This window comes from Festucalex cinctus, chromosome 1, assembly GCF_051991245.1.
Source record: "Festucalex cinctus isolate MCC-2025b chromosome 1, RoL_Fcin_1.0, whole genome shotgun sequence".
In the NCBI taxonomy this organism is placed as follows: domain Eukaryota; kingdom Metazoa; phylum Chordata; class Actinopteri; order Syngnathiformes; family Syngnathidae; genus Festucalex; species Festucalex cinctus.
Genome location: NC_135411.1, coordinates 22,780,269 through 22,800,265, shown reverse-complemented (window position 1 = coordinate 22,800,265; position 19,997 = coordinate 22,780,269). Strand labels below are relative to the sequence as shown.

The following is a 19,997-nucleotide window of genomic DNA, read 5'->3' as shown; positions in this document are numbered from 1 at the left end:
AAATGCATGGAAATCGTTATTACTCGTCAGTTTTCCGTCAGTGTTATGGGCCACCTCAGATGTGTCCTCGTGTCAAAAATTAAAAATGAGATATTCATATATTCTAATTCTACACTTAATTCCATTTAAAATGATATAATATACACACCTCAAAAGTTGACAATAAATGTTGGAATCCCTAATTTTGAGAAAAATGGGTTGAAAGGGTTTACATCAGGGGTGTCAAACTCATGTTGGCTCACGGGCCGTATGGAGGAAAATATATTACCAAGTGGGCCGCATCGGTAAAATAACGGTATACAACTTAAAAACGATTACTGTCAGTTATACGCAGATTTTCGCTATTTGTGTGCCAGCCCTAAATTACGGAGCTCAACTGTAATCATATTGTTCCAAAAAATAATACAAATGGAACGCGGCAACACTGAGTTTTAGACGTATTAAATCTACCTGTTTTGCATAAAAATATATTGTTCCCAGAATGCATTGCGTGGAGCAGTTAAAGATGTTATAAGGACGCTAATCCTTGTCATATCTATTTGTGTTACCAGTAATAGTTTGTCAGTAATTTAATTTGTGCCGTATTTAACAAGTTTGTCGGTCTATGACTAAAAAAAAAATAATAATTAAACAAACCGGAACTTTAAGTTGTGTGTAAAATAATGACATCCAGGACGATTATACCGTACAAGTTGCATTGCTCATCTGAGGACTGCTTGTGAAATTACACATTTTATATATTTTGATTGTGGCCGGCTGATTAATTTTTTTATTTTTTTATTTTTAACTTTACAAAATCATCTCGTGGGCCGGATTAAACCCTTTTTGCGGGCCTGATCCGGCCCGCGGGCCTTATGTTTGACATCCCTGGTTTACATCTTTCAAATATCCATAGCAACCAGTACCTTAGGACAAAGATATTGATCCCAAATTTTCAGGGATTGTTAAAATATCACTGGAAAGTCAATTCCAATAGAAAGATTCAGCAGGTTCTTCACTCCACTCTTCACTTGTTTAATGAGGGCCCTCACTTTTTATATTACATATTTGAATATGAATTCAAACATAGATGTTTGGTTCATGAGGGCGGCACGGTGGCTGACTGGTTAGCACGTCCGCCTCCCAGTGCTCGGGATGTAAGATCGAGTCCAGGCTTTGGCCTTCCTGGATGGCATTTGCATGTTCTCCCCGTGCCTACGTGGGTCTTCTCCGGGTACTCCTCCTGTATTCCAAAGACATGCTTAGCAGGTTAATTGGGCACTCTGAATTGTCCCTAGGTGTTCTTGTGTTTGTGGATGGTTGTGCGTCTCTGTGTGCCCTGTAATAGGCTGGCAACCAGTTCAGGGTGTACCCCGCCTACTGCGCAATGCTAGCTGAGATAGGCTCCAGCACCCCCGCGACCCTTGTTGTGAGGAATAAGCGGTCAAGAAAATGGATGGATGGATACAGCATGTGTCAAGCACGAGTATAACATTACTCCACCAATTACAAAGCATATCACCAAATATTGCTGCAGCAGAGAAGCCAAAAGCTTTATTTTATGTTGAGAGCGTTGGTGCTAGCGGAGATGAAGGTTTTATCGGCACGTTTCAAACAACAGACAAGCTTTGCGCCATGGATCTCACTACTGAACAAAGGGAAAGAAATACAACCCGGCTTCTGGCGCTGCTGTGCTTCAGTGGAAGAAATCAGGAGAACACACACACACACACACACTGACCAGAGAATATTCTCTGCATGATGCAATTATAATTCATACAGAGAAAAAAAAAAGAATTGTGGGTCAGATGCTTGGCAGCTCGCTAGAAGATTGTTTGTTACGCCCTGACTGGGCTTGTCAGAAACGGCTGCAAATTAATCCACATCGGTGACTAGGACCAGCCGCTCGCCAATTTATGCCCACATGCCAGTCACGTGTAAACAAATAAACAGGCAGCGTGCTGTCTGATTCGGGATCACACATCACCTACACAAACATTGCTGCGTACCAGATAATGTATGTTAATAAGACGAAAATCAAGTAAAACAACTTACAATTTGACAGGCATGTCACGGCGCGAGAAGAAGAAGGTGCTTGCAGAATGATACCTTTTAAATAATGCTGGAATTAGACCTTTCTGTGGTGGAGACGATCACCAAAAATGCCAGAGAAAAAGCAAAATACACTTGAGGTGATGGGTAAGATCGGTTTGATGGAAGTCACGCAATGAAAAAGTGATGATTATCTATTTCCAGCTTCATCACATTTTCAAAAGGAAAAAGTATTCAAAGGGAATTTTGGATTTTATTTTTGTCTCGTCAGAAACGTACCAATTGTGATAACTCTCCCATTTCCATTCCCATTATGTCCTTCCTTGACCATGCTCGTAACTCAAAGTACTTGTATGTCAAATCACCTTTCCCCATTGAAAGGAATGGAGGTGCCATTGATTGGTTCCACCTTATAAACAAATCCACCGAAAATGTTTGCATTATCCTTGTGAGGAATCAGCAGTTTGGAAAATGAATGGATGGATGAGTTTGTTGTTTAATAAGAAAAGGTGCACTCTAAAATGCTGTACTGTATGTATGTTTTTTTCTGACATTATTACAAAGATTTATTTATTTTTTTTAAATTGCAGACGTTGTGCAGCTTCTTTTTGTGTGCTCTAATTGGCCACCAGGGGGCAGTATAATAATGTTATATACATGAACAAGATAGTCACGCTTGCTTAGTAAGCTGCAGCAATATTAGTTGTTTTTCGCAGAGAATAAAGAATACATGCCTGTGAGTATTGTACACGTTGTCTACACGTGTTGCTACGTTTTATGTTTTCAAATGCTGGTTGCTTAAAGGACCGCGACCCTTGTGAGAGCAAGTGGTTAAGACAATGGATGGATGGATGGTTGCTTAAAGGGTTATAAGACCACAACTCCAATGCAGTTTATTTACCATTCTATTGGAAAATACCCTTTTGACGTTGGGGACCCGGACGACAGCCACAAATGGACAAAAAAATAATTAAAAATAATGAGCTACTCCCCTCATGCAAAAACGTCTTCACAGGGAAAAGGTGATGACAAAACTGACGTTTTTTTGGGAGAATGTTTGTTGGTCCTAATCCCTTTTTTTGGCGTCGATTATTTATGTGGGGTGTCGGTGTGAAGTCGTTAACGTGGGGAAAATGATGTACCTTTTTCTGAGGTGAAGCTTGAAGGTCAGCACGCACGGCTGGCACAATTAAGATTCAGCAGGTTCTTCACTCCACTCTGCACTTGTTTAATGAGGCCCCTCACTTTTTATATTACATATTTGAATATGAATTCAAACATAGATGTTTGGTTCATGACGGCGGCACGGTGGTTGACTGGTTAGCACGTCCGCCTCCCAGTTCTGAGGACACTGGTTCGAGTCCAGGCTCCGGCCTTACAGGGTGGTGTTTGCATGTTCTCCCCGTGCCTACGTGGGTCTTCTCCGGGTACTCCGGTCTCCTCCCACATTTTAAAGACATGCATGGCAGGTTAATTGGGCGCTCCGAATTGTCCCTTGGTGTGCTTGTGAGTGTGGATGGTTGTTTGTCTCTGTGTGCCCTGCGATTGGCTGGCAACCAGTTCAAGGTGTCCCCCGCCTACTGCCCAGAGCCAGCTGAGATAGGCGCCAGCAGCCCCTGCGACCCTTGTGAGGAATAAGCGGTCAAGAAAATGGATGGATACATATATATATATATATTAGGGGTGTGAATTGCGTCGTACCTGGCGATTCGATTCATATCACGATTCATTTTATTGCGATTTTTTTTTTAACCCAAATTTAGAAAATACTAATCTAACTTGTACATTTACACTGTAAGAATTGTATGATTTTTTTTATTTTTATTTTTATTTATCTGAAACTTCAATCTTATAACTGTGAGCCACTATATTGAACAATCAATCTGTTGCAATCCGTTTCATGTTTGAACAGTATTGAAATAAAATATTAAGGCTTAATGTTCCATTAATATAACATTCTTCCATGCTTAACATGTTTAAATATTGATTTAGCCGCATATCAAATCGATTCGAAAATTGCGCACTGTAATATCGTGATATATATATATATATATGTATATATATATATATATATATATATATATATATATATATATATATATATATATATATATATATATATATATATATGTGTGTGTGTCTGTGTATTAGGAGGGAGCCTTTTTTTTTTGATTTAGCGCCGGTTGCAGCAGTTTTACTTTATTTCATGATGTGGTTGACTTATTTGCACACTTGTATCTCAGTTCGATATGTTTACATGTTAAATAAATCACTACTAATAAATATTTTTCATTAATCAAAATGATTTCTTATGGGAATGATTGATTTAATACCTCCCTCCATATAAATCCGGAGGTCTGACGGTCTTTCATGGCAGAGACCGAGCGTGTCAACATTCTCATCATGTGCAAAATGCCGGCGTCTTAATGAGCTGAAGCTAATTGGTGGAGTATCACGTCCCTGACAATCATTGCGCGCCGTGCTCGACTTGTTAGTATTCGGCAGCGGCGTATCGAGCAACGGAGCCGTTCTAATGAAATGCACGACACCGTCAGATTTATGATCAGCTCCACTTGTAATACGTGTCGAATCTCGCCTTAATGCGGCACCACGGGGGCTCGACACACAAACAAACAAACGACGGCTTCAGATGCATTGATCACTTTGCATTGCGTTAGCCGAGTTTGTGTAATAAAACAGTCGCAAGGTTGACTGACAGCCGCTCCTCTGAGAGGGAGCTGATTGCTTTAGCTCCGGGCTCACTCTGTATGAATTATCACGCTCGCGGCTTCTTCGTTGTGGGTTTAAACCGAGTTTGCCACATGTAAGTGGGGCGAAGTATTATATTAGCCTAATGAGGATAATTACCAAAGGAACATTTAACAATATCAATAAAAATATGGTCTGTTTTCTTTATGTCTGTGTAGATTCTCTGTCGTCTAGGTCATGGTAATCTGCTAACATGGTTAATGAGCTAATTGTATTTTTTTGTTGTTGTTGTTGTTAAATAAAATTTGTTCTGTTTTGGTCTGGCTTTTCAAAATCAATTAAGAAATACAAATATAAAGTAAAAACAATGTCCATTCAGTTACTAAAATTATAAATATTAAAAACTTTAATTAAAAAAAAAAACAATTCAAGATAGTTTTTCTTTGACCATTAAAATTAGCACAATAAAAATTTGTACAATTAAAAAAAACAAAACAACAACAACAAAACAAAACAAAAAGCACTTGGCCATCATTGGCTGCAGGTGATCTGGCTCCTGCAGGGAATTTGGTGTGCTCAGTAGTTGACTTGTGTATTAGGGGTGTGAATTGCCTAGTACCTGACGATTCGATTCGTATCACGATTCACAGGTCACGATTCGATTTGTACCGATTAATCCCGATACGAATTTATAAGTCGATTGTTGAGATTTTTTTTCATTCAAATTTAGAAAATACTAATCAGTAAGCTTGTAGAGTGTAAGATTTATATGAAAATGTATTATTTATTTATCTGAAATTTCAGTCTTATAGAGGTTGTAATCTGTTTCATGTTTGAACAGCATTAAAATAAAATATTAAGGCTTAATGTTCCGTTCATATAACATTCTTCCATGCTCAAGGTGTGAATCCTAAAAAAAAAAAAAAAAAAAAATCGATTCTGCCCTTATTGAATCGATTCGAGAATCGCGCGATGTAGTATCGCGATATATCGCCGAATCGATTTTTTTTAACACCCCTATTGTGTATGTTGTGATGGTACATTGTGTAATTTCTTCATTATTGTAATCCCTTCATAGTAACTATACAGAGCAGAAAAAAAAGAAAGTGATTGTATGAATATGAGCAATATAATGTAAGTATAATGGAAACTATTGTTTTCCACAGGGTTCAATTCTGGTGCGTTTGCTATTTTCATTTTATCTGCTGCTCCTGAGTTCCATTTTATGAAAGCAGCGGTGATAAAAATATAGAGTTGAGTTGAGTGATGGGAGTCATCGTGCTATATGCACACATGTCGTATATATACATACATGTTGTATAGTATTACTGTATGGTTTGACTAATTTCTGATTGGTTGTTTTTCTGTTTTTCTCTTTTCAACACTGTTTTGAAATGAGGACATCTTGAAGGTCAAGTTTAGAGGTTCCATTGAATGAAAATATTGTCACCCGCCACACGTTGCAGATCAATAGAAATGAACATGTTGCCATCCAGATATACAAAATGAATAATGTTGTGGCTTTTATATAGAGCGTGGTTTTCCCAAACAAACATCTCATTCTCACTTTCATTTCAGATATATTTTGTATTGTGGCATCTGAAAAATGTTCCCCGCTTCCGTGCCTCCACACTGTCAATATGACAAGAATCAAATTATGCACAGATGCGGCGCTCAATCTGCTTCACCCGCTTCATTTTTGGCGCTGATACTCCAAAACAATTCCAATCCCCCCAAAAAACAAAACAAAAAACATACTTATGAATTTTAATCAACTCGGCGAAAGGAAAATGTCCGTTCTAATTTTGTCGTTCCGGTGCACTCGCAATCATCATGAAGACGGGAAAGGGGGGGAGCATCCACTTAACATGGAAATGCTCCTTTCATCCTCCAGACGAGTGACAAGGGGATCAATTTGCAGTGAACAATCTGTGAAGCCGAAAACCAGACCTCGTACCACAACAGTCATTAAATATCTTCTTTTTAGAAGTTAAAATGTTTCAAGGAGTCAATTCTGTCGTCTTCTCCCCGCTCCCCCCCCCCCCCCCCTTCCCTGTCTGCCCTGCGGCCCCTCCCCCTCCCTCTCCCTGGGCCTGGGGCTCCCTCCCCGGCCCGGGCGTCGGGCTCCGGGCGTCGGGCTCCGGGCGTCGGGCTCCGGGGGCCGGGCGAGGGTTTGGGGCCTGCCCCACTCCGGTATAACTCCTGGCGCCCCGGGCGGGCTCCGGTGGCCGGTGGGCTGTCCGGTAGCCCTGCTGCGCTGGCTGTCCGCCCATTGTGGTGCCGGGTGGATGAGGTGGGGGGCGGGTGGGGGTGGGGGTGCTGGGGGGCGGGCGTGCCACCTACACCCGCCGGGTTGGGTGAGGCCCCGCTGGTCGCTCCTCTTACTCACTTCACTAGCTTGCACTATACACTTTGTAAATATACACATAGGGCACACAACACATTTCTTGGTGGGGTGGGGAAGGGTGGAAACACCGTCTTCACCCTTCAACTCCCCTCCAATTTTAATGCACCTCACGTCCAAGGGGAGGGGTGAGTTGGGGCGGGGAGCCATCAGAGAGGATGGACTGCAGTGCCTGGCAGCGCTGTGGTCCCCCCCATTTGTGTCCCTGCCCCACCACTTTGTCCCTCCATTCCCTTTTTTAATGCACCACACATATACATATTCATTTTTTTGGGGGAGATACGGGTGTGTCGGAGTAGGGGAAATTTTTTTCCCTCTGCTCCGACTCACCTGCTCCCAATTTTAATGCACCACACGCACACACTTGTATATACACTGGGTGGGGCCACATTCACGGTGTAAGGGTAGAGCTCGCCAGTCGGCGAGCTGGCGGACTCAGTAACAGGGTTAGGTGTCACTAGTACTCTGGCGTGACGACCGGGGCCTCTCCCCACCGGGCTCGGTGTTCTGGTGTTCCGCCTTCTCCCCTGGTGCTTCCTCCTCTGCTTCCCCCCTCCCGCCGCTGTGCAAATCTCGCGCGGCTGGAGGTGGGGTGGGCACATCTTCCCTCTCTGCGCTGCTGCCCGGTGCCGGTTTCCGGGGGTGGGTGGGGGGTTCTCGCGGGGGGCCGGGTTCGCGGGGGGGGTGGCGGCCGTCGGGGGGGGGGGGCGGCTTGTTTGGGGGGGGGGTGGAGGTATGGGTGGGTGGGGGGTTGGGTGCTGGGGGTCGGGGTGTGTTCGGGGGTTTGGGGGTCGGGGGTGGTGGGGCCTGGGTCGTGGTGGATGGCGGGTTTGGGTGGGGTGCGGGGGGGTCGTGGGGGGATGGGGGCTGGGGACCGGTGGGGCGCTGTGGGGGCCCGCTGGGCCTCGTTCTGCGGCCTTGGGCTCGGGGGTGTGGGCCGGGGCTGGGGCGGGGGTGTTCCGGGTGTCTGGGTCGGCTCGCCGACCGGTGTCCGCTCGGGTGGCTTGGGGGTGGCCTTGGTGCTGCCGCGCCCTGGGGATTCCGGGGGGGGGGGGGGGGGGGGGGGGGGAGTGCTCGCTTTGCTGGACCGCGGTTGACGGCTTCTTTCTTTGGTGGTGGTCCTTATGCATGCCAGATCCGTCGCACCAGCATCTACTGAAACTCAACAGAAGTACCCTCTCCCTCCCACAGCCCCTTGAATCAGTTGGTGCTGGTGTCTGTGGTTCTCACTTTGCTTTATCTATCCTTCCCTCCTTCCTCTCTTTAGTTTTTCCTCTGGTCACTTGAGATCTTAATTTATTAGAAGTATGAGGTTTCTGGGGTTGGCATAAGACTCTGGTTTTGTAACCACGCAGGAGGGGTCTTGTTGGTGCTGGACTTCACCTTGATGGATTGGATGTACTGGCTTCTATGGATCTCACTCTGCCTTATCGATCCTTCCCTCCTTCCCCTCTTTAGTTTTTCCTCTGGGCTCTTGAGATCTCGCTAAATTTGCTGGAATTTAGAGGCTTCCGGGGTTGGCGTAAGACTTTGATTTTGTAATCATGGGGAAGGCAGGAAGTGTTTGGTCGGTGCTGGATTTCACTTTGATTTACCTTTCTTTTCTCTTTATTTCTTTTTTTTTTCTGACCTTTTCTCTGGTCTCCTGACCATTTAAACCTCACGACTCTGGCAAGATTCTGAAGTACCTGGTTAAGGCGAAGGGTAATGGGATATTTATAAGGTTTTAGGTGAATGAATGAGTATAAATTTATACGTATTTGCACGCAAACGCACGCACGCAAACGCACGCACGCACGCAAACGCACGCACGCAAACGCACGCACGCAAACGCACGCACGCAAACGCACATACACAAAAAAAAAAAAAAAAAAAAAAAAAAAAAAAAAAAGAGCAATGATGACAAGACGTTGAATCGGTAAGACTACCGAATGAACAATTCTGAGCTCTTTAAAAAAAAAAAAAAAAAAAAAAAAAATAGGAGTCAATTCTGTCTCGTGCTTACCCCACCTTCTCAACTTTGGGGATAAGGCTGGCTCTTCCTATACCACGTAAACGGGCAGAGCAGGGGGGGGGGGGGGGGGTGGGGGCTAATGTTAACCCTCAAGTAAATCAAATGGAGTGCAACACTTCAAGATGCCAAATTCAACTTAGTGGAGCAGATACATGCGTGTGGCGCATGCTGCAGTCACATTAGTTAGAGTTTTAACCTAATCAAATGTGACAAGTATGAGAATCTACCGTGGATACACAACGCAGTACAGTACACAGTACAGCAACATGAAATAACCCACAAATAAGTCTTAGGAAGATGTGTACGGTCTCTTTTTATTTTATTTTATTTTTTTTGTCTGTTGATGCCATTTGTCATTTTGACTAAAATTTACACTTCATAGAAGCTCATGTGACTATTTTTTATTTTTTTTAATCTTAAGCATAGCAACATGAAATTTGGTACACTGTTAAAAGTTTCTTTTTTTTTTCTCTTAGAATTTTATTAATTTTTCAACAATTACACCCCAATAACACAACATTATAAACCAAAACCAAACAACAATAATCAAAAATAAAAGATGAAAATAAAAAATAACACTGTTAAAAGTTTTACCCCGCTTAAACTTAAAAAAATAAAAATAAATGATGTCCAGATATCACATCTGAAATATTTGACTTCACAGAAACTACATCGAGTGACTTCATATGACCTGATAATTCCTGATTATTTCATGTTGATGTAAACAATAATTCTTCACTTGAACCAACCTTTTTTTTTTTTTTGCCTTGATCCAAAATATTTTCTTAACATTTTAGGTACTGAACCAAATTAATTTATTTAGTTTTAACTGAATCAACATATTAAATTTGACATCCCGCATTTCATAAAAAATCACTGATTGTCAGTGAGCAGCAGCAGGTACTCAGGAAACATTTGGTGATCTAACCCTCCAATTCCAACCTGTAACGCTGAGTGTCAAGCAGGAAGGCAAACGGGTTCCATTTTTAAAGTCTTTTGGTATGACCGAGGCAGGGATTGAACCCACAAACTCCCAGTCACAGGATGGACACTCTACCACTAGTCCACTGAGACGGTTTTGTTTATTTGACAAAAAAAATAATAATTGGAAGGAAATCAAGTACTTATTTTGGTTCCTTTGGACATATTTCTAGTTCCATTGAAATCAAGATTGATGCCTGTCAATGCAAAATAAATAGTTTTCACGATAAAAATCAATACATTCATCCTGTTTTGAATGGATAATATTACTTTCAATGAAATGCTGATTGTAATCCTTTTTACAGATTGCAAACAGCATTTATATTATTATTATAATAGGCGTCCATCATGAGTAGACAAACCCATGTCCAAAAGACACCGAAAGTTTTGGTTTGTTTGAATGGTAATTTTGACTGAGTACAATTTATGTTTGGTAGAAATCTTGGGTTTTGAAAAAAGTTTTGAAAATCCAGGCCCCAAAGACAGTTTCACTTACAAACAAAGAAGTTTGCTAGTCATGTCAATTATTAGTAGACCAACCAAAAAGTATCATGAAGCCTTGTGTGAAAAGACATAAGAAATATTCCATTTTGGTTTGAAACTGCCATTTTAGGATCATTTCAGCTACTATTGGAGTTTCGTAGCATACCACGAGATGTTTTGAAAATGAAGCCCCGGAAGATAATTTAACATAGCAACGTGATATTTGCTAGACATGATGAGTACACCTATAAAAATAGTCTAAAAAAACAATATTCCAAAGAAATATAGAAAGCAGTCCATGTTGGTTTAAATGGACCATTTTAGGTAATTTCAGTTAAAATTAATGCTTGGTAGCATCTCAGCCCCTTAAGCTAGTTTCACTTTGCGTGAAATTTGGTCATGTCTATCATGTGCAAACCTACAAAAACCTACAAGAACCATCCAGCCATCCATTTTCAGAACTGCTTATTCCTCACAATGGTCACGGAGGTGCTGGAGCCTATCCCACCTGTCTCTGGGCAGTAGGCGGCGTACACGCTGAACTGGTTGCCAGCCAATCGCAGATCTCAATAACCCATGTGTGAGAAGATATGGGAAGTCTGCCATTTTGGTTTGAAGCTGCCGTTTTAGTGCCATTTTTGGGGTCATTTAAAGCCAAACTTTCCTTTGAGATTTTGTTCGATTGATACGAGTGACTTGACTCATGAGTTTTTCAAGATATAACTTGACATTCTTTAATCTTCAAATACGAGCAAATTTTACCCACCGCTAGATGGAAGCAGCACACTTCACAAAATCCAGCCACCATCAAGTCACATTGGCTTCCCTGCAGCGCAACGATGATCTCAGTTGGTGGCAGTAAAGTGCCATTAAGCTGCATTGCCAACTGCCAGTAGAACCCAAGGAAAAAGGAAGAAGGACAATACATTAGGTACACGTGTTTTGCGTCACATTTTCTGTGTTTGCAGATTATATGGAGAGAAAATGTTATTATTGCAAGTTTTTATACATCACATTTTTTCTATACTGATGTTCAAGCGCATAAGTAAAACAAGAATGGGATCTCTGGGCGTCCTCCTGGGTTTTTTTCCCCAAGAAAAAAAAAATACTTAGGCCTACCATTCGGTTGTGTGTGATAAGCTCAGAGTGCGGCGTAAAATATAGACGCACTTGCGTTTCGCCCGAGCGACCGCTCAATCGACCTTAAAGGCCACTTAGGAACCAAGTGCAAAATATTTCACTTGCTGGAATTTGCATGAAACCGCTTCATTTATTCATATCAGCGGGAGGAAGGGGAGAAAATTCGGAATAATAACACGGATTCGCACCTGTTTCGTCCTAATTCCCGGTCACTCCCAAGACGTTCTCCCCCTCTTCCTGGCTGCCCACACGCTCTGATCGTGTCATATGTGTGGAAAAAGGCAGCATTAACATTAATCTGTATTAAGATGTCTTGAAGGGGGGGAAGGAGGGGAGGAGGCGGTAATTGGGTGTTAGTGCAGATCTGAGCATATTGCCAGGAAGTGGAACACCACGAACGGCCACTTGAAAGGGAAACGGAGAGCCCAGAGCTTCTTCTTGTCATTTCCGACTTTATTCATGTGTAAATTTAGGACTTTTCTCTCATAAATTCACAGTTAAGTCTCTGTTAGTTGTACAACGTTTTTGTGACATGTCAAACTTAGTCTTCTCTTCAACACATTTGTTGCACATTTACAACTAAGTTTTTAGCAAATATTCCAACTTTTATTGTCTCATGTTAGTACTTTATTTTCAGAAGTTATTTGTTTCTTGTAATATTGTTTTAAAATGTTATCAGACGAGTTTTTTTTTCTTTTTTAAAATGAGATATTACGACTATTCTCATAGATTTACAATGTTTTCTTCGTAATATCACCATATTATTTTGTTACGAAATATCCTATTTCTTATGTTCCGACTTTATTCTGTTAACTTTGACTTTTTTGTGTTTAGTTTAATACATTTCAGATTTTTTTGTGTAATTTACGACTTTATTCTCTTATCGTGTTTTTCTGTTGCATTGTGATTTTATTTTTGGTGAATTCTGACTCTATCCTAGCAAATGCATGACTTATTGTTGCAATATGCTTTCATTATTTTTACATTTTTGACATTTTAAATATTTTTATTCTAATTCTAGTAGCCTATTGTTTTTCTCTCAACCCACGACTCTTTTTTTTTCTTTCTCATAAATTTGTGGCTTTTTGCACAATGTTTATTTTCTTAGCTTTGCATTTTTTTCTTGTAATATCTACAGACACATTTTTCTTGTTATGTTTTTTCTCATATTATGAATTCATTTCAGCAACATGACTACTGGAAATTATCGCTTTATACTCATAACTTACATTTGTTTTCTCTTATAACTAAAACTAAAACTATAACTATAACTAACTATAACTAAAACTATATTGTCATGAATTTCCGATGTTTTTTTTCAAGAACAGAGAATCATTGTCCTAACTGACTTTTTTAAAATCGTAAATTCATGACTTTTTAACAATATTTATTCTTTTAGATATACTGTATCCCCACATTACTCTTGTAACATAACATCTTGTAATATATTCTGGTGATGTTATGACTTCTAATTTTCATTCTCAGCAACTTGAATGGCAAGCAGATGTCGCCTGGACGGCTCGGTGTTAGCACTTAGGAGTCCGAATAAAACGAAGCATAGCAACGTTAAGCCTCTTAATGCGGGACATCCGAGAGCCCAGCGGCCAGCCGGAATCTAATTAGGCTCCAAGGAAAACCACATTTTTGCCTCATTACCGTTAATTGACCTCTCAGAGACCTGTTACTGGAAGGCCAGAGAGGATGCCTGTATACAGACATAAACATTAAGGTTGGGAAATGGACGGAAAAGCTTGTTAGCCATTAGCGTGTCCATTGTTTCGCAAGTAATTGATCAAATAGTGGAGACTTGAATTGAGTGTTAAAGAGGAGCAGGAGGAGCTCATTTTCCTTTGATCAGATTCATGTTGCTTCAGGCATTGTGAGAGGAGTCGCTGTATCTAGCGGTACGATGCTAAGGCGCTGCTTTAACTGACAAAGACAAGATTAATTTTGACTGTGAAACACGAAGCAAGCACGAAGGTTAAACACGATCAAGAGACACTTGTTGAGTTTCCATTTTTTCGGATTTCGAAATAATTTTCCCCTGTAAAATAAAGGAAACTGAAATTATTATGTATGACAAGATTTTTTTATTTTTATTTTATTTTTTTGAGAACGACTCTGACAAAATAAGGCATTATTCTTCTGGCAATACAGCTTCTTTCTTCTAGTGTCACAATTTTATCCTTGTAGCATTATACCTCTCGCAACATGCTGCTTATGTTAATAATTCAAATGATTTCCGTAACATTAACAGTATAACTTCATCTATCTATCTGATACTAGCTATCTAGCTAGTGAGCTAGCTTGTTAGCTCACCCCGATATATATATATATATATATATATATATATATATATATATACATATATACATATATATATATACATATATATATACATATATATATATATATATATATATATATATACATATATATATACATATATATATATATATATATATATATATATATATACATATATATATACATATATATATATATATATATATATATATATATATATATATATACATATATATATACATATATATATATATATATATATATATATATATATATATATATATATATATATATATATATATATACATATATATATACATATATATATATATATATATATATATATATATATATATATATATATACATATATATATACATATACATATATATATACATATATATATATATATACATATATATATATATATATATATATATATATATATATATATCGGGGTGAGCTAACAATATATATATATATATATATATATATATATATATATATATATATATATATATACATATATATATATACATATATATATATATATATATATATATATATATATATATATATATATACATATATATATATATATATACAGTATAGGGTGTACCTCGTCTACTGCCCAAAGCCAGCTGGGATAGGCTCCAGCACCCCCCGCGACCCTTGTGAGGAATAATAATCGGATGGCTGAAGCTCCCTGACATCCCATTTTCTCTTCAACTGGATATGATTTGCAGTATAATGCGACCAAGGTGCAAGGCTTAGGCGGCTGTTTTACCTGACAAAGGCACTCTATCGTTAGATTATTGTTAACTGCGACATGAAACGGTTCGAATCGGGGTCAGATCCATGCCAGCCCATCAGGAATTATGATTCCCAACACAAGAAGACGCCTTCCATAAAAAGACATCATAAAAGGGCGCCGAGCAAGAGGAATCCCCCTCCATCCTGCTCCTTTAAAAGCTACCCGTCGCTTCAGGCTGGTTCCCATCTTGCCTCATTAAATTCTCACGCAGCCGTCATCAAAACACATCTTTCATGCCGCCGATGGACGCTTGCTGCCAGCGCGGTGGGGGAAAGACGTTTTGTGTGTGTGTGTTTTTTTTTGTTTGCTCCTCAAAAAAAAAAAAAAAAAGACGAGCGCCTCGAAAGCGAGTGATGTTCACCATCAGCTGGCGTCAGCGAAGAAACGTCAGCCGCGGGACGGTATTGTAGTCATCATAAAAGGGAAACTGGAAAGTAACTTTTAGCCAGCTCTCCTGCAAAGAACATCATCATCATTTGTTGCTAAACACATGAAAAGACGCTTTTAAGACAAAATGGGGGAACGACAAACTGTTTGCCAATTGATTTCACTCATCAAAAGTCTCACGCTGTTTGTATATCAGTGATGACATTTTTGCAAATTGACATGTTTTACTCTACAGGGATGCTGTATTCAATTAGGCTGCACACTGGGTAGAATGTAACTTACTTTTAAGATACATTACAAGTGGTGAAGTATGAATGTGTATCAGGGCCACACTGCAAATGTGTGCCCATATATGGTCTGTCAAATATTCTTACTCGTAAAACTGTACCGATACTACACACCGATACCATTTCACCAGCCTGACATATACATTTTGGGTCGGAGCCATGCCAGCCCTTTAAGGAAAACACGAGCGATGTAACGATATCCAAACATCACGATATGATATTATCACTATATGAAGGTCACGATACAATAATTATCACGATATTGTGGGGGGGTTGGCGATATTTCAAAAAGATCACGATATTGTAAAAAAAACAAAAAAAAACGGGCTAAAAAAAAAGCACAATATTGTGCTTTTGTACATAACAACAATGCATATAAACCACCTACAATCTCTAATAACAATATTGAGGCACTTATTTGCTAATACAAGCACACATTGATCGCTTTATAAGCAAATTAGGTTCACCTTCATCTGACCATTAGCACAGATTTTAAACATAGAAGGCCAAAACATCCCTAATGAAAATTTAATTGCACTAATAAAGTAGCCACTAGAGGGTGCTAGAACTGCACAAATGGAAATCAACCTGACTCTCTTTTTTTTTGTTCCTTTTAAATATTGTGAACATGACGACAACATTGTGGCAGTTTTAATATCACGATATCGCCCTTACCGTTTCATCTTGGCTTGGCTTTGCACTGCTCAGCTATGGACAAGCCAGACGGCCCAAGTGTTCATAACATAACAATATTCTTCTTGTAATATTACAACTTTATTCTCACGAGATTATGAGGTTTTTTTTTTGCTACTTAACTATGACATTATTTATTGCACTTTAACTATTGTCATAACTTTATGACTTTTTTCTTTAAAATATGATGGTTTTCTATGCAACTTAACAGTTCTCATAATATTACAACTTTATTCGTGTGAGTTTAGAACTTTTTTCAATGATACTTTTTCCTCGTACATCACAGATATTACATTATTGGAAACAGACATGGGTGCAGATCAAACATTTTGGCCTGGTTCTCAGATGAGCAGAGGAGGTTGTTGTTTGGTGCTCATTTTCCTCCTGATCCACACAGATGAACTTAAATATTTACAGCACATTTGGAAAAAGTTGGGCCGTGGGCCACATCTGGCCTGTCCACAGTCTCTGCAGCCTTTAAGAAGCCAAGTTAGAAGAATAAAGTTGATGTATTATAAGAAATGTAGAATAAAGCTGTAATACAACAATAAAGTAATTCAGTTAAAATATTTGCAATGTTACAAAGCGGTACTGTTACAGAAATTAATATTATGCGCAAAGAGTCATTTAGTTACAAGAATAATATGTCAATATCTGAAGAAAAAAGTTAAAAAATGACAAGAATAAAGTCCCAATATTATGAGGAAAAAAAAAAGTCCAAACATCATGAGACTAAAGTTACAATTATTATGAGATGTGTCGGTATGAGGCTGAAGTCTTATTGTTACAAAATGTTCAGTTGCAAGAATAATAAATATTTTGAGAAAAAAATCTTAGTTATTATCATAAAATCATAATTTTATGAGGAAAAAATTGTAATGTCACAAGAATAAAGTCCATAAATACCAAGAATAAAGTCTCCATATTATGAGAAAAAAATATATATTAAGCTACAATTGAGTTGTGATATTACTTTTATATAACTGTGAGGACAAAAAGTTGTAATGTTATGAACTTATGAACATTGTTGCAATTTTACAAGGAACAAGTTGGAAAGTTGTGTGTAAAAAATGGTGACTAAACTCATAATTGCAACAAGTCCTCCAACATAAAACGACCATATTGGTCTTTTTTTTTTATCATGCACCCAAAATATGACCAAATGTCACGTATTGTAGTTTAGCGACCACTATCGGCCATGTTCTATCAGCCATGTTAATTAGCGACAAAATAGGAATGGTACTCTAACCGACACTCGTTTTCGACAAGACGTACCAGGTTCGAGTGCCATTAACTCCATTTATATTTCAGTTTACTATTTTTCCCGATATTTAACATGGCCAATAGAGGTAGCTAAACTAGAAAACGTAACACTTGGTCGTAATTTGAGACATTTCAAAACGACCAATATGGAGAGAAAGTTGTGAAGTTGCACGGAATAAATGGTGACATTACAAGACATACCTGTATAAAGTTCTGTTCTTAGAGTAAAAAAAAAAATAAAAATATATATATATGAGAATTCTACGATTACACCAAAAAAAGTAAAGTTCTGAAACTACAAAATTAATATATCTATTTTCTTCTTTTAACATTCAGCCTTTTTTGCTAACTTTTTGCCCAATGTTACAAGAATATAATCTCATAACATTTCATATTACTATTCTAACAACGGTATGACAAAATTAGGTTTGTTTTATTTCTTATCTATTTCTCACTGGACACTTACTACATGTGCACACCCACGCACGGACACACATGCTCACGCGCACACAAAAAGAACATCCAGTAGGTACAGTGACTGCTTGATTCACTTGCTTATAATTGGCTCTCTGTAGTGGTCTATCACGTGGAGCTTTTCATGTCACGGGGCACAAAAGTGCAGACACTTTAACGAGAGGAAAATACAAGGGGAGAGGGCTTCACGATGAAGTCTCGCTTAATAACTATGTCTCATCTGTGTGAAGCTCATCCACAAAATCTGTGAAAATAGCTAAGAAGAAATTGACTTGTGCTATCAAGATTAAAAGGCCAAAATGTATTTGTGTCATATAGACAAATTAATTTGTTTCGAAAACAACTCAGTCCTGAACTTTCTAGCTCTTTAGTGTATGTGGTGTATATTATATCGCCTTTCCAAAATTTGCCTCAAATGTCCAGTGTCGCTGAGTTTCAACGGAATGAAGTGAGCCACTTCAATTGGCTCGGAGTTAAACTGCACTTCCTGCTAGACTTATGCTGGCCACCAATGTATTCATACTTATTAATTAATTCCACTTTTACTGTATTTTCTCATGATTTTACAACTTTATTCTCACAATATTCCATCATTTTTTTCTTGTTTTATTTATTTATTTCAATTTGATACATTTTTATTCACGTTACATTACATATTTGTCTATTGTAATTCAGGATTTTCTCATAAAACGACTTCTCATAATTTAACGACTATTTTCATTAGGGGTGTTAAAAAAAATCGATTCGGCAATATATCGCGATATTACATCGCACAATTCTCGAATCGATTCAATAGGCGGCCGAATCGATTTTTAAACATCCATATTTGATGGATGAAAAATATTCACCAAAACGTCTTAGGATTCACACCTTAAGCATGAAAAAATTTTCTATTAATGGAACAGTTAGCCTTAATATTTTATTTCAATGCTGTTCAAACATGAAATAGATTACAACCTCTATAAGACTAAAGTTTCAGATAAATAATACAATTTCATACAAATCTTACACTGTACATGTTTACTGATTAGTATTTTCTAAATTTGAATAAAAAAAAAATCGCAACAATCTACTTATGAATTCGTATCGGGATTAATCGGTATCGAATCGTGACCCATGAATCGTGATGCGAATCGAATCGTCAGGTACTAGGCAATTCACACCCCTAATTTTCATAATACTAAGACTTTTTGCTTTTAATATTTCCTTCCTTTATTATTTCAATTACATTATAGACTAGATTTCTTCTCGTAGCTTCACAAATTCATTGTTGTTGTATTCTGATTGTTTTCTCTTAACGGGATGTGGGGAGCCGCTTCAATTGGGCGGGAGTCAGCCGTGTTCCCTCCTACTATGGCACAAACACCCACTTCTACTTGTGATAGTGTATGGAAATACCAACATAAAGAAAACTTCACCCATACACACAATTAGACTGCACTATGCACTAATACAATCAACGCATTTTTCTCATAATATTCCGAAACTAGTGTAGGATTATGAATGTCTATGGTGGAAAAAATATTGACAGCATTATTTCTTTAGCCATCAACAATAAGTAACTGATATTAAACAGATTTGGGCACCATATGGTCAAAATGACACACGCTTCCTTTATAGGTAAACATTTCCAACAATAGTACGTGCAAACAATGTAACCACCAGTGTTACAAAGGGGATAGTTCTGTGTGTTAAACAGGTGTTTGTTTGGAAGCTGAGCTGGGGGCTGAAGCGGTTTGGAAAGCTGGAGAGCCCACGGGGGACACGTACTGTATGAAAACAACATTTTATCAGTGTCAGCCAACAATAATAAGTCAGCGCTCGCCAGTGTGCACAGAAGAGCGACACGGTGGCTGCAGGCCACAAAATGCTCTCCCCAACCCAACCCAACCCACCGTACACGCCACTTTCACCCAGGCTCAAGGTCGTTATGGAGTGCACAGATGACTACAAATTTCGTAGATTAGGAAGACTAAAGAATTGGAGTTAATTAGTAGAAAATGACTCTGT

At 38.8% G+C, this 19,997-nt stretch overlaps 1 long non-coding RNA gene across 1 annotated transcript in view; it reads right to left on the bottom strand.

Moving 5' to 3' along the window:
- Positions 1 to 990: 990 nt before the first annotated feature.
- The window catches only part of LOC144020448 (uncharacterized), a 60,809-nt gene continuing 41,802 nt past the window's right edge, over positions 991 to 19,997 (bottom strand). The window contains exons 5-6 of the long non-coding RNA XR_013283884.1: positions 11,389 to 11,508; positions 991 to 1,222 (exon numbers count right to left, since the gene is read on the bottom strand). This is a non-coding gene — a long non-coding RNA (uncharacterized LOC144020448). The remainder of the gene's footprint in view (positions 1,223 to 11,388; positions 11,509 to 19,997) is intronic.